Below are 24597 nucleotides of genomic sequence, written 5' to 3'. Positions count from 1 at the left end.
AATAGGTCCCGACTCCGAATATCAGCTCTACCCATCACCTAAACAGTAACCATCCTTAGATATAACTCAAAATACCTTACCCCCCCCCCCCCTCTAAGTAAAACCTAGCCAAATAAAAAAGTCAATGTTAAGGTCAACCATCCATGTTGACCCAACACGCTGTGTTGACTTTCCAACACCCTATGTTTCGCTATCATCCAAATAGTCAGGAAAACCCCATCCAACACGTCGTGTCGACTTGCAAACACGTCATGGTTTCCTGAGTTCCTAATGCTTAATACATTAAGCTGCTTTCTTTGAATCCAAGAGCTCCAAATCTCAGATCTAGATCAAAATGAGATTTAGAAGAGTAAAGTTTCCAACTTTATCCATTTGGGACTACCAACATGGTCCAAAACCCAAACCATAAAGCTTGATAATGCAAGGGCTTAACCAATAAGCACTTAATCTTTAAAGTCTGAAGTCTATCCTTTCCAGAAGTGATTCTAACACCCAAAACATCTCAAATGTTGGTGCTTTTTAGACATACATATCTAAGGTATGTCTTGAACCCGTATTAGGTTAAAATGATGATTTATGACCTAATCTCTATGCATGGCTACAAAACTTGATTATAGACCAAATCCAAGAAACTACTAGATCACCTTGATTTGGAGATCCATAAAGTTGCAAAATTTATGATATGTACCACCATTCCAATATCTAAGAATAAGAAACTAAAAGGGGTAAAACTCAAGATCTAACATCTTGGAATGATAAAATTCAAGTCTTGGATATAAGGATCTAGAAGAGTGCCAAACTGACGAATGAGGGCTTGCTTGTTGGATCCTTGCTTCCTATCTCCACCTTCTTCCTTCTTTAGCTTCAAAAACACCAAAATAGCTCAAAAATAGGAGGAAAGATAATTAGGGTTTCTTTCAGGGATTGAGGGACTGATGATGGACAACCTTAGCCTCATGTTCCTTTGGATAGGGAGCAAAACCTGAAAGATTAGAGTTTTCATTCCAGCCATCAACATGTTGTGTTCCAAGAGGCAACATGTCGTGTTGACCTTAATGACATTCATGCTTCTTCTTATATAGACATGTCGCGTTGGTTCCTCCAAAAAGCCATGTCCAATCCTCAAAAGGGGGATTCATTCCCAACAATTGAACCTCAAGATTCCAGGTGTTACAATGCAAAACACTGGTGGATGCAGTGTGATCATGTCATACCCTTCTCTTTTAAACCTGAAGTACCTGAAAACATAAATATAGAACGGTAAGCATAAAGCTTAGTGAGTTTGCCCAAAATGTAACATCCCGGAATTCAGAAGTAAAGTTGAGGGACTAAAAGTGTAAATAAGAAAGTTGGACTTGGCGAGTCTATGGATAGACTCGGCGAGTCGAGTCGTGTTCAGGTCGAGTGATAAGTGACCAACTCGGCGAGTCTCATGGGTGGACTCGGCGAGTTGGTGTTGTATGGAGAAAACCCTAATCCCGGGGGTTGAGCCCTATATAATGAACATAATACCCTCTCCCCAGTATCTTTACTCTCCCTTGAAGTCCAGAAAACCCTAGCTTTCAGTTGTGAGAGAGTTGGAGAGAACATAGAGTCTTGGAGGAGGAAATCTTGGAGGGGAAGTGAAGAACAAGAAGGTTGGAGTAAGGGGTTTTGCAGAGATTTAGCTTATTCTTCAGTTGGAGCTTTCATTTGAGGTAATAATCTGCTGTTTGAGCTTTTGTGCATCTAGTTCTATCAATTGTGGGGTTTTTGTGGTATGTATGAGGTCCATCTCAAGTTTGGTGTAAGATCTGAGGTTGCTACCTCAGATCTAGGTTGTTAATGATCCAGAAAGCCATAAAGTCTATGCTCAAGAGTTGTTGGTGAAGTTCTTTTGTCCCAAACCCTAGCCCTAGAGTATATTATGCTTAGATCTCTTTGGATACACGTAAAGTTTGCAACTTTATGTGAGGAATAGCTTGTGGAAGAGTAGATCTATGGATTGGAACCCCTGCATGGCTTGGAAAGCCTCTGTATGGGTTAAGAGCTAGTGGTACTTGGCGAGTCACATTGGTGTACTCGGCGAGTTGCTTGAAGATGGGAAGAAACTCAGCGAGTTGGAAGAAGAACTCGGCGAGTTGGTTGAAGATAGCCTTGGACTCGGCAAGTCTGTTCTTGGACTCGGCGAGTCTGGTCTTGAGGTTCTAGCCTTTTCAGGTTAAGCTGAGAATCGGTGAGTCAAGGGATGACTTAGTAAGTTGAGATGGGATTTTTCAGAGTTGGGGGACTCGGCGAGTCAGCGGGTTGACTCGGTGAGTAGGGTCAGTCAGGAAGTTTGACTTTAACTGAGGACTTTGACTTTGACCAAGAGTTGACCAGTTGACTTCCAAGGGCATTTCGGTATTTATTGGTATTTATTGGGTTTAGTCTTTTGGTATTATCAGGGGTGGAGTTCGTGTCGGAGGTTGGAGCAGCGTGATCTTATCTTTTCAGTCAGCAGTTGCAAGGTGAGTTATCCTCACTATATCAACAGGGTCTAAGGCACCAAGGCCGACCCTTTATTGGATTGAAATCCGGGTATCATGTTATATTGTTGCCTTGCTATGTTTACATCATGGTAGTTAGGATGGTATATGTTAGAGACCTAGTTAAGGTCAGTATCCTGGTATATAGGATGATGTTATGCTAGTGACCGATTAGGTCGGTATTCTGTTTAGAGTATGTTATGTTATGTGATCTGGTAGATCGGTTTGATTGGATGTGAATTGTTATATGATTATATGTTTATGTGCACATGGTTGTTTGGTTGGGGTTTGGGTTGAGGGGGGTCCTGCTTTGTGTTGTAGGCCAACATACCCAGGGCGGATTGGTTATCCCGAAGGCCCAACGAGCGGTCCGGATAGGCTGTAGGTCCCACGAGGGTGGACCAGACGTGCCGAGGCTCGAAGAGTGGACCAGGCCGACTGAAGGCCCGATGCAAGCGGACCAATCATACTGTAGACTCAGAGAGTGGACCAGGTGGGTTAAAGGCCCGGTGCGGACGGACCAACCACACTACAGACTCGAGGGATATGGCTAGACTTAGAGGGTGGACTAGGTGGATTGAAGGCCTGGTGCGGCGTACCAGTCACACAGTAGACCCGAAGTGCATCGATGTTCTGTTCGGTTATGATATGTTATGCGTGGTATATGTGGTTGGTATTTTGGGGGTATCTCACTAAGCTTTCGGGCTTACAGTTGTGGTTTAATGTTTTTCAGGTACTTCAGGAGACTGTGGCAAGGCGAAGGCGTGATCGTACCGCTCCTCATGTTTATGTTTTAGGATATGGTTCTGGGAAGACTCTGATAATAATTGTATTGAAAACCTTTTTGTAATAATTTAACGAAACTGGGTTGTTTTTGAAAAGTTTAAATTCGTTTGAAATTTTAGAGTGTTACACAAAATACCCATACTAAACATACATAACAACACGAAGTTAAATCAGGTCTATTTCACCACTAGTCTATTTCAACTTTATTTGTATCATTCAACCGATACAGGTCTATTTCACCCATGAGTCTATTTCAACTCCTTTAGTATCTTTCAACCGATACGGGTCTATTTCACCCCCGATTCTATTTCAACATGTTCGGTATCTTTTAATTGGTATGGGTCGATTAAACACCTACATATAAGCATACAGTCATATCATCAATAGTTGTAACACCTATTCCAGGTATTATTTAATTTTCTAAGTTTTAGGGTTTTGGTGTTGGGACTCAATGAGTTGGGATCCCTGACTCGTCGATTAGAGAACATTTTGAGGATGCAAGATCAAGGCCCTACTCGATGAGTTGGAAGGACAACTCGACGAGTAGGTACTGTAAAGGAAAAACCCTAAATTTAGGGTTGCATCCTATATAATCAACTTAAGAACCTTGAGGCTGACCTTCCATCAGCCTCCAAACCCTAAGAATGTTTGTGCTAAACCCTAATCCCCATTCTCTTTCATTTTGTAAGCTAGAGTGACTTGTGGATCAAGAAAAAAAGGAGATAGTGATAAGAAGAAGAAGATCCAGCAAACCAATCCCTCACTCTTCAGCTTGACCATCTTGTGGATTGTGGTAAGTCTTCAAGATTCGATTTCTATCCTAGAATATGGCTAGCTCTTGAGTTTACTCTTCATTTCCTATAATTCCTTTTGATTGCATACATGGGATTCATAAAGTTTGCAACTTTATGGATCTCCAGGGTAAAATCGTCCCAAGGTAGGCTAGATCTAGCTTTTGATCAAGTAAGGGTGCCATGCAAGATTTTTAGAGTAGATATCCCCTTTTAGCCATTTTGACTTAAAGACATGCATTGGACATGCATGTCCACGAAGCCTCCACCTTTGAAACATTTTGAGGAGTAGAAACTCCTCTGGATAGGAGGGATTCCAGATCCCTAAAGTTTTTGGAATGCATGGCAAGACTTTTGAGCTTTCTAACCTTGAATAAGGACCTTAAAGCATTTAGAGTGGTTATAGAGGGTAAAGTTGGAAACTTTATCCCACCAACTTTACCCTCCGGATGCCTTACGGTTTCATATCTAAGCCTTGGAGTCCATGCATTCAATGAATCATCATAATAAGCAAACAAGGATGGGGACTCGACGAGTTGCGCTAGTAACTCGATGAGTCGGATTGGATTTCCCCGTCTACTGGATATCAAGTGAACTCGGCGAGTTGACTGGGGTTTGTTTAGGTTTTCTAGACACTGTAGGAACTCTATGAGTTGCTTGATGCACTCGATGTGTTGGGGTCAACATGGACTATTGACCTTGACTTTGACCAAGGTTGACCAGGGTTGACCTTGAGAGTAATTATGTGATTATGAAACGTTAATCTTATGATGCTTATAGGAAGTTAAGTTGGAGCTTCGCGTTGGGAGTTATTGGGTCTTATCTTGTCTGCACAACATTCGTGAAAGGTGAGTCTCTTCACCATACCAATAGGTCTAAGGCACCATGGTCGGCCCATTTTATGATATGTGTTATGTAGATTGTGTGTGCAGTATGCTCTAGGGAACTCACTAATCATTAACATACAATTTGTGGATTTGTTTCATGTACATTTGAGCCCAAGGGCAAGGGCAAGGCTTGATGGCATGACGTGCACTCTCTCAGACGTTTTCTTAAGGGACACTCTGATGATTTGAAATATAATTGTACTTAATATGAATTTTGAAAACAGTTGTATTTGGGATCTCATGATTTGTGGACAGTGTTTTGGTTAATCAAAAACGAAAATTTTCTTTTGAAAATTAGTTCGTTGCAAGTTGGTATCAGAGTCTTGGTTTGAGGGATTTAGGCATACCCTCGGGTGTGTCAAGACTAAAACTAAGGAAATGGTAAAATTGTTTTCAAAATCATAAATAAAAGTTGTAACTTTTAAAGTATGGAAAAGAAGAGAGTGCAACGCATGTGATCAGCCGAGCCAAGTAAAGTAGTGTTTTTTTTGTCTGCAGATCTGTGTAGCCTCTTCTGTCTGCACCGTGCAGACCACGCGTAAACATTAGCCTTCACAGACTGTTTGTTTTTCTGAAGGTTGCATACCTAAAAATGTCTGCGCGTCCTCTTCTTGGCGCAGATGTGGACCAGAGTCTTCTAACATCTTCAGACATCTTCTAGCCTAAAAAAACATATATATCTTTATTTTTTTTAAGTTATATTTTTCCAACTTTATTAATGATAAACAATTTGAAAAAAAAAATTACAAAACTTAAAAAAAAAACGTTCGACGATACAAACATGATATTTTTGACAAACTTGTAAATAAATATTTATTACAATAATAGTCGTTGAAGTTGTTTATATAAATATCAAAAAAAATCATACTATAATCTTATATTTTCTTGCCAAATTTTGTAAAATATTATTTAATACAGTATCGTCAATTTCTCTAGAAAATATTTTAATACGTTTTTAATAGATTTAATTGAAAAAATCGAAGTTTATTTCCGTCCATTTATATATGAAATTCTTTGATCACTAATTATAATGTTTAGTTAAAACTTTGCAACAAAAGTTGTTGGTTTTATCAAATATATACGTTAATTCATACCATTTTTTTTTATTTTTATTTCACAATAATACATAAAAGTTGATATAGATTCGTTAATTATTTATAACAAAGTCATAAAAATATTAAAAAATCACTTTGAAGTTTAAAAAAAATCAGTTTATTTACATTCAATTTATTTTAGTAGCCCGCAGATGTTAAAAAAAACAAACAATCTTCTTTTTTCAGACTGCAGATGTTTGGTCCACCTCTTCTACTACAGATGTCTACAGATATAGTCCGCAGACTGCAGAGATTTTGGCTTAGAAAAAACAAACAACACTTCAGTGTTTCCCTAATGTGTTAGCCATGTATACTAATATGTGAGTTATGATAATCGTATGAATATTGCTACATGTATGCTTTCTAAATTGCATACGGTTAGGTCTTATAGCCTTAGAATGATTGATTTGGCCTTATTTCATGTTCCTTGTTTGGTTGTGGTCTTAGGGTAGAGTCTATTATTCGAAAGTCTATTTGATCCTTTTCTATGTATAATTTGCATGCATGAGGCAATATGTTATGATTGGCATGATTGGTGTTGTTAGAGAAATCTTAGGACAACCTAGGATTTGAACTATACGGTGGCCTATGAGATATGGTTGTTGGGTCGAATTAGAGTTATCAGGTATAGCCTTGGGAAAGGTACAGGTAGGTGTGGAAGGTAGTATTGGGCCCGTACTACTGAAAGCACAGGACCTGTACCTGAATCAATGTTAGATCTGGTAGCTCTAAGGAGGACCGGTATGGGACGATCCCCTGTATTAATATCCTGATCGTTATATTTTATGCTATTGCAGTTCAGTATGGTGGTCACACGATTTGGGGGAGGAGGAGGATCAGGATCGGGGTCAGGATCTGGGTATGGGTCAGGCGACACTACTGAGCCCATCGATGAGAGGTTGCGTGAGCTCATTGCAACTGAGGTTACGAGGGGCATCCTTGACGCTACCCCAGTTATTTTTGGTACGGTCAAGGAGGGTATGATGGAGATCATGGAGGAGAGGCTCATGTCATTCAAAGCCGATATTGCTACGGACCAGATCAAAGCCCGAACTCCCTCGTTCCGGGATTTTAAGGCGTGTGGGGCGCCAGAGTTTTTCGGGGTCAGGGACCCCATTGTTAGCCAACATTGGGTGGTGGATATCGAAAACGCCTAGCATACGAGTTCTTACCCTGATGCGGCAAAGGTGGGTTTTGCTTCGTATATGCTGAGAGATCGGGCCCGAGACTAGTGGGGAGAGCTAACTAGTTAGGTGGGATCTGTGGGTGTGGCTGAGATGACATGCAACAACTAGTGAGGGATTTTCATGACCTGCGGCAGACCGCCGAGACTGTGGTGGAGATCACCGCCAAGTTTCAGGAACGAGAATTTTTAATTCCTTAGTATGCCACCAATGAGGACATAAGGAGGACAAGGTATCATTCCATGTTGAGGGATGATATCCGGGAGTTTGTGAGCCTCACAGGGTGCAAAACCCTAAATAAGATGGTAGAGAAGGCTCGTGAACGAGAGATAAGCTGGACTTCTACACCAAGCGGAAGTTGGAGCAAGCACAGGAAGTGGTAGGTCAGGCTAAAAAGCCTAAGACCTCAGACTCTTCTAGTCGGGGCCAACAGGGTCAAGGCCGGTGTGCCAAGCGTGGTAAACCACACAGTGGTGCTAGTTGGATAGCAGGCTTGGGATGCTACGCATGTGGCCAGCCGGGTCACTTGAGTAGGTACTTCCCCAAGAAGGGGTTGATATGTTTCCACTGCAACCAGACTGGCCATAAAAAGGTGGATTGGTCGAGTTTGCATGGAGGGGGAGGAGCAGTGGTGGAACCTGCGCCCGCCATGATGAGGATTACTAATGGCCGCCCTGCTAAGGTGGACGCTCCAACGGTGAAGAGCCACACATTTCAGCTGACTACTGAGGAGGATCCGGTAGAGCCAGACATTGTGGCTAGTACGTGTTTATTCTTCTTTGCTCTATATTTATTCTTATTACTTATATGTACATTGTGCTTGTATATGGACCTTCTTGGTTAATGGTATGTCGGCGCATGTTTTATTCGATTTGGGAGCTACCTGATCATTCGTGTCTCTTACACTTAGCAAGAAGTTTCGGGAAGCGCTGGGAACTTTGTATTCCCTGTTCGAGGTAGAGATTGCAGATGATCACACTGTGAGTGTTACGAGGGTGTATCACGACTGTGTCCTGAATGTTCTTGGGGAGAGGTTTCGCGTTGACCTAGTCCTGATACCGTTGTGAGGGTTGAAGGTGATTGTCGGGATGGACTGGTTGGGGGCCAACGGGGCCATGATTGATTATGAGTGCCAGTCGGTGAGGGTTCGAACCCCAAGTGAGGGAGAACTTGTTATACTTGGTGAGAGGGCCTCACATGGGCCAACCCTCTGTTTGGCTGTGGGGGCTAGAAGATTTCTGCAGCAGGGATGTATGGGATTTTTGGCTTATATCTCAGATGCAAGGGTTCAAACCATGATGGATGTGGTCAGTGTGCTGGTTGTGCATGAATTTCATGATGTCTTTCCCGAAGAGTTACCAGGAGTGCCTCTGGAGAGGTATGTGGAATTTTGCATTGATTTGGTCTTGGGTGCCACTCTGATAGCGAAGGCATCATACCAGTTAGCACCACCTGACATGCAGGAGTTATCTACACAGCTCGAGGAGCTACTAGACCAAGGTTTCATCCGTCTAAGCAGTTTCCCATGGGGAGCTCTAATCCTGTTCGTGAAAAAGAAGGATGGGTCACACATGATGTGCATTGATTATCGAGAGCTGAATAAATTAACGATGATGAACCGTTATCCATTACCGAGGATTAATGATTTGTTTAACCAGTTGCAGGGTGCGTCTTGGTTTTCCAAGATTGATCTTCGGTCGAGATACCATCAGATGAGGATTTGGGATGAGGATATACTGAAAACAGCCTTCAGGACTCGGTATGGGCACTATGATTTTGTGGTGATGCCATTTGGGCTCACCAATGCCCCCGCAACATTCATGGATCTCATGAATAGAGTGTGATGACTGATGCTGGATCGGTCGGTGATCGTTTTTATTGATGATATCTTGGTCTATTCTAAGACCAAGGAGCAGCATGAGCAGCACCTGAAGGAAGTATTGGAGACTCTGAGGTCAGTGAGGCTGTATGCCAAGTTCTCCCAGTGTGATTTTTGGTAACGATACGTACAATTTTTGGGGCACATCATCAACCAGAAGGGTATTTCGGTTGATCCAACCAATATTGAGGCAATGATATGATGGGAAGTACTGAAGAATGCTTTCGAGATCCGTAGCTTCTTGGGTCTAGCGGGCTACTATCAGAGATTTCTCTAAGATTGTTGTGCCCTCGACCCGCTTGACCAAGAAGAATGTGACATTTCGATGGGGAACGAATCAGCATCTGGCTTTTAAGGCCCTAAGACGAAGATTATGCGAGGCCTTGATTCTAATACTACCTGAGAGGTTAAATAATTTGGTGATGTACTATGACGCATCAGTTTCACGGTTAGGTGCGGTACTGATGCAGAGGGGGCATGTGATAGCATACGCCTTGAGGCAGTTGAAGCCTCACGAGTCAAATTGCCCCATTCACGACCTGGAATTGGGGGCAGTGGTATTTTCCCTCGAGATTTGGAGGCACTACTTGTATGGAGTGCAGTGTACCATCTATACTGATAAAAAAATGTTTGAAGTATTTAATAGATCAGCAGAACCTCAACATGCGACAGTGGAGGTGGTTGGACATACTGAAATACAATGATTATGAGATCATGTACCCTCCCGGGAAGGCCAACGTGGTGGCCGACCCGATGCTTTGAGCCGTAAGGTGTTGGATTAGTGTCTAAGCCAGTAACCATATTTGTTAAATACTTGACCCGATTGTGCATTGTCCTTTTGGGTTGCCTTCACCAAAGCAACTTGACTAGAGAAATAATAGAGAAAGAGGTTATTATGATTTATTAATATGTTATAAGAATAATATATTAAAGGAGAAATTATATTTGTTTAATTAATATTGGTCAATAATTAATTAAGAATTAATTTTGTGATCAAATGTAATTAATTAAACTAGAGGGGCTGAATTGTAATTATGTGATAGTTACAAAATAGGGTAAGGATTATCCTAAGGATAGGTTTGACGAATTTAAGGTGATAAGGCCTTAGAATTCGTCCATGATAAGGATTCAAGGCTTATCTTATGGGTTGCTTGGTGGGCAAGCAACTAGATAAGGATAAGGACTGAAACCCTCTCTCTACACCTATATAAACACCCCTTTGGCTCATGATTTCGTCCATACCTTCCCAAGGTTTCTTAGGGACGAATTTTATACCTCTCCTTTATTCTCTATAGCCTCTCCAATTGCTCTTGGTGTTTGTGAGCCATTAGAGGCACTACACTTGTGGTGCTTGCTTTCAAGACTTAGGGTTCGAAGATTCAAGTTGTTATTACAATATAACAACAAGAGGTATGTAATCTAACCTTCTTGGTTAATTTTGAAAATAGCAATCATCTTTAGGGTTTCATTATGTGTTCATAATATTGTGTATCTAATAGTGAAGACATAGATCCAATGCTAGGGTTGCATGTACACATAGTATTTTTTGTATAAAACCCAACATAAGGTGGCAGGTTCCCCGATTGGGAATGTTTGTTTGAAGATGACTGTGATCTCTCCATTGTTGGATATGATCAAGGAGGCTCAGGTCGAGGGGTTGAAGAAGGAGAATTTGAAGATAGAGCGGATTCGGGGGCAGTACCCTTTGGTTTTTAAGGATAGCTGTGGCCTTTTGACAGAGTGTAGCCGGGTATGGGTACCGGTAACCGGAGGAGTGAGGCAGAAAATATTCGTGGAGGTGCACAAGTCTAGGCTCTCTATACATCCTGGGGCTACAAAAATGTATAGAGATTTCATACTGAGTTACTAGTGGCCCTGCAGGAAGCGGAAGATTGCCTGGTTTGTGGAGCGGTCCTTAACCTGCAAGAAGGTCAAGGTCGAGAATCAATAGTCTCATGGCAAGGCTCAACCACTACCCATTCCCATGTGGAAGTAAGAAGATATTACTATGGACTTCATTACGCAGCTACCGAGGACGGGGAGGGGTGTGGACGCCATATGGATGATCGTAGACAGACTGACGAAGAGGGCCCACTTTATTCCGATCTCAGTGAGTATATCCACTGAGAAGTTGGCAAACATTTATGCGCGAGAGGTGGTGGCTAGACACAGAGTGTCAGTATCGCTAGTCTCTAACAGGGACGTTCGGTTTACATCTAGGTTCTAGAAAAAGTTCCACGAAGAACTGGGCACTCAGCTACATATTAGTACGACATACCACCCTCATACCGATAGCTAGAGCGAGAGGACGATCCAGACACTGGAGGATATGTTGTGAGCTTGTGTGTTCGATTTTGGAGGGAGTTGGGATACATACCTTCCATTAGCATAGTTTTCATACAATAACAGTTACCATGCTAGTATTGACCGACCTCCATTTGAGATGTTGTATGGTAGGAGATGCAGGACCCCGGTTTGTTGGGACGAGGTGGGAAACCGAGTCATGGGGAGTACTGAGGTAGTGCTCAAGACTACCAGATTGATTCAGCAGGTGTACGACCGATTACGGGTCACGTAGATCCGTTAGAAAAGTTATGCTGACCAGCGGCGATTGGATCTAGAGTTCCAGGTGGGGAATGTTGTACTACTGAAAGTGTCACCATGGAAGGGGGTCATCAGGTTTCGAAAGAGGGGAAAGCTGGGACCCCGCTATATAGGCCCGTTCAAGATTTCGGAACAGATGGGCAAAGTGGCATAGTGCTTGGATCTGCTGAATGAGCTTAGACAAATTCACAACACATTCCATGTGTTGCAACTTAGAAAGTGTGTCACTGACGAGTCTGTAGTCGTTTCGTTGGACGAAATTCAGGTAGATGAGAGCCTAAAATACATTGAAAGGTGTGTTGCGATCCTAGATAGGAAGACCAAGCTTCTTCAGAACAAGACAATGAAGTTGGTAAAGGTGCAATAACAGCACCGAAGGGGCTCTAAATGGACATGAGAGCCAAAGGATGAGATGCGAGATCACTACCCGGATTTATTTCGGTCGCCAGACTTCGAGGACGAAGTCTAGTTCAAGTGGGGGATATTTTTAGCACATGTTCAAGGTATTATTTAATTTTCTAAGTTTTAGGGTTTTGGTGCTGGGACTCGACGAGATGGGAGCCCCGACTTGTAGACTAGAGAACATTTCGAGGACGGTGGATCTAGGCCCTACTCGACGAGTTGGAAGGCCAACTCGACGAGTAGGTACTGTAAAGGAAAACCCCTAATTTTATAGTTTGCATGTAACATCCGGACTTTTATCAGGTATCGTGTAAATGGTATTTTGTTGATTTGTGAGGGGGACTCGGCGAGTTGGAGCTCAGACTTGCCGAGTAGAGACGCGGATTTGGACGAAGAATCGCGCCTGGACTCGGCGAGTCCAGGATATGGACTCGGCGAGTCTGCGCTGAGTAATGAAACCCTAAATTCTCGGGTTTGAGACCTATTTAAAGGGCCTTATGGCCGTCATTTGTGCTCACCCAACCCTCAGAGAGAAACCCTTGAGTGCTTGAACGTTTTGAGAGAGAAAGGAAGCATTTCTTGACCTTGTGTGTGTCATTTAGCAAAGAAGGAGGAGATTCTAGGCAAGAGGAAGCAAAGGAGGTTGCTATACTGTGGATTTGAAGCTTATATCATCAATCTAGAGGTATAATTTCGGCTTATCTTCTGTTTTGTGAAGTATAATCGGATTTAGGGTTTTTATGGACATTATTGGGTTGATTTGATGCCAAATAGTTCCCTTCTTGTGTTGAGGCTCTGGATCTGGATCCATAGGGGTCCAGAGAGCCTCACTCATCAAGCTTTATGTATAGCAATGGAGTTTATGACCTTGAGTTGTAGTATATGGGTCAAAAGCATCATATATGGTCATATAGAGATTGTATGTGCATCAAGATAGTGACTTTACGTGCTAAATGAGCTTGGAAGGACTGGATCTATGGGTTAATGGACTGGATCTGACCTTATGAGCAAGTTTGAGTCATTGCATGGCACGGACTCGCCGAGTCCGAAGAACAGACTCGGCGAGTAGTATGAATGTTGCTCGACCACACAGCGAGTGGTCTTGCCGAGTTGGGGAGGGTTGACTCAGTGAGTCAGGGGGGAGTCAAAGTGGATAGGTGGACTGAGTCAAGCTGGACTCGCCGAGTTGTTCTTGAGACTCGGCGAGTTGAGTCGTGGTGGCCCCACAACTCATGCCAGGTGGAACTCGTCGAGTTAGGAGAATACTCGACGTGTTAAGGGAGGATTCCAGGGAAATCAGTGTATACGCTCAGACTCGCCGAGTCGCTATAGTGCACTTGCCGAGTCCGGTCAAAGTTGACCGTTGACCGTTGACCAGCGTTGACCTAAGTTGACTTGTTATAGTGTAGTCAACCTTAGTTGGGAAAGTGTTAATTAGAGATGTATTGTGCTATAGGAGGACTATAGCTCGGCAGATCGAGCGCTAGTGATTTCAGATTTACGACTTACTGAGACACGCGAGGTGAGTCTTCTCACTATACTATATTACCTTGAGTAGGTAACCTGAGTTATGTAATAGAGTATTGTATGCTATGCATGTTATGTGTTGTACTGCATTGTTTCTATGTGATTTATGTAGTGCATGTTTATCAGAGCTAGACCCTGAGGGTTCACAGAGTTTGGGTGCACGGACCCACAGAGTTATAGCCTCGAGTGGCTAATATGTGTTATGAGTGGTATTTTGGGGAACTCACTAAGCCTTGTGCTTACAGTGTTTTTTGTTATTGTTTCGGGTACTAGTGACGACCGCAGGAAGGCGCCGGCTTGATCCGTACACACACACACGCTCGGAGTTTTGACATTATGATCTTGGGATTTTGTATTAACTTATTTGGATAATTAAAATGGTTGTTTGATGAATATTGATGGAATTATGTTTTTTAAAAATTGAAAATTTTGTTTTGAAATTTACGGTGTTACATTGCACCCTATATAATCTCCTTAAGAACCTTGAGGTTGACCTTCCATCAACCTCCAAACCCTAAGAACGTCTGTAACAAGCCCTAATCCCTATTCTTTTTCATTTTATGAGCTAGAGTGACTTGTGGAGCTTGAAAAGAATGAGATAGTGAGAAAAAGAAGAAGATCCGGCAAAGCAATCCCTCACTCTTGAGCTTGACCATCTTCTGGATTGTGGTAAGTCTTCAATATTCGATTTTATCCTAGATTATGGCTAGATCTTGAGTTTACTCTTCATTTCCTATCATTAATTTTGATTGCATTCATAGGGTTCATAAACTTTGCAACGTTATGTATCTCCAAGGAAAAATAATCCCAAGGTGTGCTAGATCTAGGTTTTGATCAAGCAAGGATGCCATGCAAGGTTTTTTAGAGTAGATTTCCCCTTTTTGGTCATTTTAACTTAAAGACATGCATTGTACATGCATGTCTCCACCTGTAAAACGTTTTGAGGACTGGATACTCCTCTGGAGAGGAGGGATTCCAGATCCCTAAAGTTTTGGGAATGCATGGCAAGAATTTTGAGCTTTCCAACCATGAATAAGGACCTTAGAGCATTCAAAGTGGTTATAACGGGTAAAGTTAGAAAGTTTATCCCTCTGGACACCTTAGGGTTTCAGATCCAAGCCCTGGAGTCCCTGCATTCAGTGAATCATCATAATACGAAAACAGGGAAGGGGACTCGACAAGTTACCCTAGCAACTCGACGAGCCGGATTGGGTTTCCCCGTCTACTGGATATCAAGTGAACTCGTCGAGTTAATGAAACAACTCAGCGAGTTGACTGGGGCTTGTTTAAGTTTTTTTGGACTTTGTAGGAACTCAACGAGTTGCTAGATGCACTCGACGAGTTACATGGACTGTTGACCTTGACTTTGACCAGGGTTGACCTTGAGCGTCATTATGGGATTATGACAAGTTAATCTTATGATGCTAGGTAAAGACCATGGGGAGCCCATGGCTTATGTGATATGTGTAGCTTTTATGGTTATTATGATATGTGTTATGTGGATTATATGTATGGTATGCTCTGGGTAACTCACTAAGCATTAACTTACAATTTTTGGATTTGTTTCAGGTACATCTGAGCCTAATGGCAAGGGCAAGGCTTGATGGAGTGGCGTACACTCTCTCAAGTGTTTTCTTATGGGACACTCTGATGATTTGAAATAAAATTGTAGGTAATATGAATTTTGAAAACAATTGTATTTGGGATTTCATGATTTGTGGACAGTATTTTTGTTAATCAAAACCGAAAATTTTCTTTTGAAAATTAGGTCGTTACAATAGTCAAAAAGTCAACAAGCATATACATGCATATCTGCAAGTGTCACTAAGACGACTATTATCCTACAAACATAATCCAATGAGCTGGTATTGGTGCCTTCGACCCCTCAATACAGTGAAAAGACTCACCCTCAATTGATACTCAGTTGCTTCTGCTCTCACTGCCAGAAATACTGAGGCTACACACTACCTACCATTACATAAGGTAAACCCTCAACTTTTCTTCCAATACTAGGAGTCTGACTAAAAGTCAACTCAAGTAAAAAATTCAACGAACAACATTGACTTTAGTCACCCACCACTCCTTGGCCATCCATTGCCACGTTGTGGCCTTCATACATCGAGACAATAGTCTTTTTCCCAGTCGTCACGCCATGGCGACCGAAAGGCCAAGTCGTGGGCACTAGATTTTTAACAACTTAATGCGTTAAGTTGTTTTCCTTGATTCCAAGAGCTCCAAAGCTCAGATCTGGTCTAAAACATGGTCTAGAAGGATAAAGTTTCCAACCTTATCCATTAGAACCACCTTAAATGTCAAAAATCCTAAACCCTAGGTCCAATAAGGCTAAATACAACAATGTCTTAACCATTAAGCCCGTATTCATAAAAGGTCCTTCACCTACCCACTCCAGAAGAGTTTCTAATACTAGATCTAGCATAAACACAAGTGTTTTATAAACATGCATGTCCATTGCATGTCTTGAAGCCATAATGGTTCCAAAATATGGGCTTTTGATAAAAATCTCACGCATGACTCAAAAACTTAACTACACTTCATATCAAAACCAACAATCATACTAAATGTTCCAAAGATTCATAAAGTTACAACCTTTATGAAGTCTCACCATTCCAACTATCAAGAACAAAAAGATTATGGGCTAAAACTCAAGATCTAGCAACCTAGCATGATAAAAATGGAGTCTTGAACACTTACAAAGGTCCAGAAGAATGCTAGGGTGAAGAATGGGGTCTTGCTTGTTGGATCTTAACTTCCTTTTCTTCCACCTCTCTTCCAAACTTCCAAGAACACCAAAAAGAGTTTCAATCATGGATGAAAGAGGTTAAGGTTTTCTTTAGAGCTTTAGGAGGTTGATGGAGGTTGTGGGTGAGAAAACCCTAGCATTCTTATTCCTTTAAATAGGGGTCCAACCTAGAAATCTAGGGTCTCATTAAAATCACCTGCCATACCATGACACTTATAACCACGCCCTGGCGGGTCATCAAACCCCACAACCAAGAGAACAATCGTTAGATTGTGGTGAAGATCCACCACACCGTGGCCACCCAAGAGTAAATTTCAAAATTAATATATTAATCCATATCTAACATGGGTGTTACAAACGTCTAGCAAAGCCAAAGACTAAAGAAGATCAACCAAATGTAAATTTATATAAGAATTTTATATTATCCAAATTATGATTGTTTAAAGTTTGAGAAAGATATAAAAACATAAACATAAATTTAGGTTTGGTTCTAGTTTTCATCCAAGTTGAATAGTACGAGACTTATAGTCCCGTAGAACTAAAAATCAAATTAGGGCAATCGAGTCCGGACCGAAAAAACTATATGGTACTAGTACCTATTCAACCGTGGAGGAACGTTACATAAAACTTTTTCTTGATTTTTTCATCTCAAGACAAAGCTAAAATAGACAAAACAAACGGATATATCAGTTATATTATTTTAAATAACAATGATCAACATTAGTTAAGTGATGAACCACACGATATTCATGGCTTCAACATGAATAGAAAATTTCATTAAAAAAAGTACCATAAAGGTACATAAGATAGAAAGTTACAATTCAAAATATGAACGGACAAGAAACATCATAATGGCTGAAGTTAATAGGCAAAATTTGTCCTTTAATACCCTATATATTTTCCATCTCTTTTCAACTTTTTTTTTTTTTTTGAACGGCATAACCATCTCTTTTCAACTTGTTTCATTATTTCTAACATATCGAAACAGAAACCGCAAATTAAAGATTTATTATCAATAAGATGTCCTCAATTATTAATAAAAATTTAAATTAAACGATACCTTAAAATTCACTCCATTTGGATATTCGTTTCCCTTATTGCCATCTAAACATATACTAAAATTTTAAATAAATAAACGCACTAAATCTTTTCTTTGCTTGAACAATTGTAAGAATCCCATTTATATTCTATTAACCATAAGATTAGATTTTAAAAAGGGAATATAATTCCAATATAATAATTAAAAAAAGTATTTAATATTAAACTATACAATAATAATAATAAATGAAAAGAAAAAAAAAAAACACATTTTATCGTCTATAAATTCCTTGAAATGGAACCAGTTCCTAATCTACTCATCCACCATTAACAAATCTAACTGTTCACTTTCTAATCTAATCCAACGACACCAAAAGCAAAACTGAGAAACAGTGATGACAATGGCTCCTTCGTCGCCGGCGGTGATTAAACAGTCGCCGTGGCACACACCGGTCCCGTACTTCTTCGGAGGTTTAGCTGCCGTTTTGGGTCTCATTGCGTTTGCTCTCTTGATTCTCGCATGCACTTACTTAAATCCTACCGACGATGACCAGAACAACGGCGACGAAGAGACAGACCTTGAAGCCGGAGATGCCAAATCCGATAGTCACAAGAAGGAACTCACCGTTTTCGAAGACAAGTATCTGGTAATCATGGCGGGAGATGCAAAGCCAACTTTTTTGGCAACACCTGTTACAAGCAAAACGTTGTCTTTTGGTAGTTGTGGCTGCCGGAGCAACCCATCGGAGAAATCGTCGACGTCGGAGAAGGTGAAAGAAGGGAGCAACGATCAGCTACAAGTAAGGAACACCGAGAACCAGTAGACCCCAGATCAGCTCCACTAGCATTAGCTTCTTTTGCTTTTGCTTTTAAAAGATTCATATGGGAGTCGACTAGTCGAGCCATCTGATATCAGTTTTGTTCATTGAAAACGGTGCTGATCGTGGAGAGCATGTTAGATACAGTGAGGGCTTCCATAGGTGATTGTAGGGCTTGTTCTTGTTTTCTACTTCGATTGAGTGTACTTGTTTGTACATACAAAGTCGCTAAAATTCAATTTGATGCAGAACAATCAAAATTGTATTTTATAAAAGTTAACATAATTCTTATTTCACAATCAAAACTGTTTTTTGATATAAAAGTCACAAGATATTTCTTGTTTACCGAAAGAAAAGGATTAAATAAATGAAGTTGAATTGAATCCAATGAACCTGAACTTCATTTAATGAAGGGAAAGATTGTTCAAATGCATGATTGTCACGTTTATTATGGTAGTTGAATGCATTTTCCTCAATAGACCCGTCATGGCGTCATATTAAACGAATGTGTGCATCCCATCCGCGCAATATCAAAAGGTATGTCTTTATAATTTATAAAATATAAAATATATTTTATGTAAGTATATAAATTATATACATGACTAATAACGAAATTAGATAAGAGAAAAATGAATGTTACTTTGATAAAAATGTCAACTGATATGAGTTAGTTTCAACTTATTCTATCGAAACCTATATTTAAAGCAAAAAGAAATGGAATTTCATATACAATAAAGAACCTTTCCAAAAATCTTCTAGAAAGAGATGGGTGCCTTCGGGAGCAAGGTCACAAATCATGCATGGCTATCAACCGTGTTGTAAGATTCTGAATTAAGTCCCGCCACCGGTGCAACCATTGTGCTTAGTTGACATCATTGAGTTTGAAACCCTGAGCAGACTGCATGTGATAAGCTCGAAGAATATAAGGATGATCACAGTTATCATGTTATCATGTCTTTTATGTCCCGTAGGACGGACACATGTTTTAGGCTCTTAATATGTAAAGACCATTTAAAGCATCAATTTGAAAGAGATACACCCCCTCCAATTGAAACGAAGTGTGGATCGAACTCGAGTGACTCTCCTTTGATAATGAAATCAAGTTCGTTCACGACCATCAAAATAATTATTTACAAGGAGAAATTAAATATCTTCTTTCTTTTTTCCCTACTAATCATCTTATCCATTTAAATGATCACATGTGTTACATTAGTATATTAAAATATTATTAAATTTTTTTTAAACGGAAAACTATCTACTAAACCTACTCCTAAATACCACATATTTCTACTAAGAGACTTGAACATAAAGGATCACTTTTTATCCTTAGACCAAATGTCATTCGGTTTTAAATTTAATTAGATGAGCATTAAATGTTACATATTTTACTATTTAATTGAATAATAGGATTTATAAAAACAAAGTAGAAGGATATATAATTTTTCTTAAAAAATATATGTAGATTTTAAAACAAGATAAGGGAAGGGAAAAATATCACGATTTAATATTAAATATTAAATAACCAATAAAAGAAAGAGTAAAAAAGAAGTTATCACTTGGAAATTATTTAATTTGGTACTATTTATTCTATGCGCCTAAATCTCATGTATTTGAATTTTTGTTTTTATTGTTATATTTAGCATATAAACATAATTATTAGAAAATTGAAAAGAGAAACGCACTCGATATATTCCAATAACCAATAAAATAAATTAAAAATACAAACATAAAATATGACGCCATTTTTCTCAATTAAGAACAAAATATCCACCATTTTCGAATTTCGTGTATAAATAGCATCAAATGGAACCATTTCCTAATCCACTCATCAACTCTAATCATCTCCCATCTCTCTCTTGTCTTCCAAGTCTCAACCTCAATAATCCACCATTAATGACTCTTCAAGCTTCTTCAATGGCTCCATCCTCTCCAGTGACCATACAACGATCACCATGGCACTCACCAGTACCCTACCTGTTCGGAGGGTTAGCTGCCATGATGGGTCTCATTGCCTTCGCCCTCTTGATCCTCGCTTGCTCCTACTGGAAGATCTCATCCGAAGCCGGAGACAGAGACCTTGAGGCCGGAGAAGGTGACGCAGACGGCGACTCCAAACCCGGTAATCACAAAGAAAAGGAAACTCCTGTTTTCGAAGAGAAGTATCTGGTAATAATGGCGGGACAAGATAAACCGACGTTTTTGGCGACACCCATATCCAGCAGAGCGTCGTCGTTTGGTAGCTGTAGTTCCTGTGGCAACTCAACGGTGTCGACGGAGACGTCGTCGGTGACGGAGGAGGAAAAAGAGAAGAGTTATGATCAGTTACAAGTAACGAATACAGAGAACCATGAGACAGCAGATCAAGAGCTTTCTTAGTTTTTCTTTTTTTGGAAATTTTGGTTCTTTTCACTTGAAGGAAAGGAATTCTTCTGTAAGTCATCAATGGATGCTGATGAATGAGCTCCGGTGACTGCGGTTGCATAGCAGATAGGGTATGGGGTTTTGTAGATGATCATAGAGCACCATCTCAACTTTTTTTTGGAGAATGAAAGGAATTTTCCGTTTTGCCACATAATATATTTTTGGAATTTCTATACATGTGTTTTTTGTTTATAAAATGTTCGAATGCAAACTAATTCGATTGTGTGAGAACGTAAAAATGGTTTTGGTGCGTCGTATTAAAATAAATTAACGATATGAAAATGAATATTATTTTAAAATAATTATTTATAGATAAAATCTGATATGTATTTTTATCGAAACCATTGATTATTTTAATTTAACGCTTAAGAATTGTTATAACACACAAAATGGTGAGAATTGCAAAAATAATTCTCAATTAATCATTCCGTTGATGATATAAGATCGGTAGTGGACATGCAAACACACTAGATTCAAATGGGGGCTAAGATGTAATATGATCACATATATCGCCTAGCCTTGATTTTTGAAGTCTTCATGTCGCTATACATATTATTATATCGTCTTGAATTTTGGTTAATTTAACTTTCATTTTAATTTTGGACCAGTAATATATAATATATTTCTAAACTAACACCTAATTTTAACATACCCTACAACAAGACTTGAATCTTTGATCTAAAACAAAAAAAAAAAGGTACCAACTAATAATTGTGCTAGAAGCGTTTTAGTTGTTAACTTCTTTATTTTCGATACTAATTACATTGTAACACAACATAAGCATAAAAAGATATGATTTTTTAGTGAACAAAAGTTAAAAAGGCATTTTTTAAAAATCCATAATAGCTGTTCTACAAATTGATTCATCATGATATAACACCATTAACACTTTAGTTTCCTCCTTCTTAGGTTCCAAACTAGGGATGAGTAAATGGACCGGGGAACCGGTCGGAACCGGTACCGGAACCGGTCGGAACCGGAACCCGATGGAACCGGTCGGGCCGGGACCGGGACGTTATTTTTATGGATTTTTGGAACTGGGAACCGGTAGGAACTGGAACCGAAATAACCGGAACCGGTAGAACAGGCAAAAACCGGTAGAACCGGCAAAAACTGGAACCGTATAATGCTATTTTTCAAAGACCGGTTCCAACATTTGAAAGCACGACAAGAACCGGTAGGAACTGGGAACCGGTAGAATCGGAACCGATAGAACCGTCGGGCCGGTTCGGTTCTTGATTTTGGCCGAAGCCAGTTCCCGGTTCCGGTCCGGTTCGAGCCGGTTCCAACCGGTTCGGTCCTTTTGCTCATCCCTATTCCAAACACATAAGTTACGATCCATATGAATATAAATGTTTTTTTATTTATTATTTTTTATAATTATTACATGCGGGTAGTTTGACTGATCTACAAGTAGTGTTTACATTAATTTTTTGACACGGCTGGTGGTATGAAACTATTGCACAAGAGGTCCTTATGGATGACACTACCATACTTTTTTTTTTTTTTTTTTTTTTTTGTCTTCTTCCTAAAATAATTTATAATTTAATAAAATAAAAACAAAAGAACATGAATATAAAAGAAAAAGCAGAATAAATGAGTATCTACAATGAAAAATTCAATAAAAGAGTCGAATGAAGTGGGATACCTAGTTGTCATTCTTTGTCATCCAATAGATGATACCATACCATGGCGAAATGTCACATTAACATTCAATGGATTTTGACTTTAATGACCATTGAACTTTTCAATATAGAAAAAAAAATGTTTTATAATTCTTAAATACATGTTAAATTATAATTCATTAAACTTTATAGAGTTGAATGCATTGAAAGAAAAACTGATAGAATTGTATGAAATTTAGTAATGATGTAAAGTCTATTGAACTCTATGGGCTTCAGTGCATTCTGGATGTCCTAGAATCTAGTATTGTAAAACTTGTCGAGTTGGCTGATTACTCCTTCGAGTATTCACTACTCGGCCCTTTACCGAGACGAGTTACAGAATCCTGGGTACTCCCTGGTCGGCCCCTTAATGAACTGAACAATGTTGTAAAATTCGGTCAACTTGGCGATTAATATGTATAATATACTTAATGATTTTTATTTAACACACATAAATGTGATTATTGCTACATATATATCTTCAATTTTCAGTAATTACTCACAAAGTGAGACAATTATGTGTTTTTTCAGTTTTTATGTATTCACATTTTTCTAATGTTGTTATATATTTCAATCAACTTATGGTTTTAACATATGATTTTGACATATATAATTTCTCTAAAAATATTTTTACATGAATTACCAAATCCGATTACTCCTCAAGTACTCCCGAGTACTCGTTACTCGGTAGTCGGCCGAACAAGTACCGAGTAACGACTTCTACAACCTTGCCCGAATGTCAATCATTTTCTTTATACATGATTCAAAACTCTAATCCAACTAATGATTTGCCTTCTGATCAAATTATTCCAATACTCAGATTAGGGGAAGGATACATTTCTCCTGAGATCACATGGGCACTCAATGGCTTACATGGATACCATATGAATTTTTAAATGTATGTATGATATTGTTTTATATAGAAGTTTGTTGGAAACTATCAACAAATTGTGATAGATTAGCCACGAATGTGTTGTCTTCACTAAACTAATTCTAATCCTTCATAAATTTCTTTAAAAATAGGGTAATAATATTTGTGGGTGATCCGTTGGTAAATGGTGACAAATGGATTTCGTGTTAGAAAATTGGGTAGGGTTATAGTGGAGATCTGGATATCCCTTGGATCGTGTAAACACTTTTTGAACTAATATTTATACCCTATGTTCGGGTTACAAGAAACCCAGTCTAGGATAATCCTAATGGGACACTTACGAATCTAGGCACAAAAAGCGTAAGCCAAATTGCTAGAGGATTCTAAGTTTACATGAAGAAAAAGAAAGCTAAAAGGTGATCCTTTCTCCTCAAGAAGAGAGTCATTTATATAGGAAACGAGATGTAGGGTTTCATCTTATGGTTGGCTGTCAGCAAGACCCTATCCAGGGGCTCTGCTCCTTGGACCCCGCTAGGGGCGCTGCCCCTTTAGAAACCCCAGACCTAGGGGTGCTGCCCCTGGACCCCCGACTTGTCTTCGAACCAGCTTCTAATTCAATCTTATACATGTGTACACTCCACACATACCAAAACATATATTAGAGTACAAATTATGAAGCCTCTTAGCTCACATGTAAATTTAAATTACACAAAATGACCTGGTATCACTAAAATCACCAACATTACGTTTATATGTGGTTTAAGTCTTTCTATTGTAGTTTTGAGTTAATTTCATGGTTGTCAAGATTAGGATTCTACGTTGGATTATTTCGGGTTTGCAAAATCAGTATTTTAAGATCGAATTAGGATCATAAGATCCTACAAAAAAAAAAACAATGCAATTATAAGTTTAACAATTAAAAAACATATCTTCCTCCATCAGTTGATTGTCCACAAAGTTCTAAATTGTTTAAAACATTTTTGATAACTAATATATATCATTTCCAATCTAATCTAACATAACAAGAGATGCATCCACACGTTTTAAAATGTTGAAAACTTTGTTTATGACTTTATAAATTAAAAATATAGTAGTTTATAGCCAAAATAATCTAAAAGAAAATTGTAGTTGGCTTGAATATGAATATGTGGATATAAAGATCATCAAAATCCGAATACATATAAAAAAGTTATGTTTATATTAAGTTAGAAGGTAAAGTACATTGCTCAAATGTGAAAAATAGAAAAAATGTAAGATCAAAACAATTCTAGGACTTTTATGATCCCACTACTATTCTATCAAAAAAACGTGTTTAATAAGATCAGGATCATTATACACTTGTAGGATCGTAGAATTGTACGAT

At 39.3% G+C, this 24597-nt stretch overlaps 2 pseudogenes; both read left to right on the top strand.

Annotated features, from left to right (window-relative positions):
• Nucleotides 1-17855: 17855 nt before the first annotated feature.
• LOC145009969 (protein GLUTAMINE DUMPER 2 pseudogene) lies at nucleotides 17856-18284 on the top strand (annotated as a pseudogene).
• Nucleotides 18285-20085: 1801 nt separating this feature from the next.
• LOC145013082 (protein GLUTAMINE DUMPER 2 pseudogene) lies at nucleotides 20086-20874 on the top strand (annotated as a pseudogene).
• The last annotated feature ends 3723 nt before the right edge of the window (nucleotides 20875-24597 follow it).

The sequence above is a fragment of the Lactuca saligna genome, chromosome 8, assembly GCF_052625555.1.
Source record: "Lactuca saligna cultivar CGN05327 chromosome 8, ASM5262555v1, whole genome shotgun sequence".
NCBI lineage: Eukaryota > Viridiplantae > Streptophyta > Magnoliopsida > Asterales > Asteraceae > Lactuca > Lactuca saligna.
The sequence above is the reverse complement of the archived record's forward strand: the minus strand, read 5'-3'. Positions and strand labels throughout refer to the sequence as shown.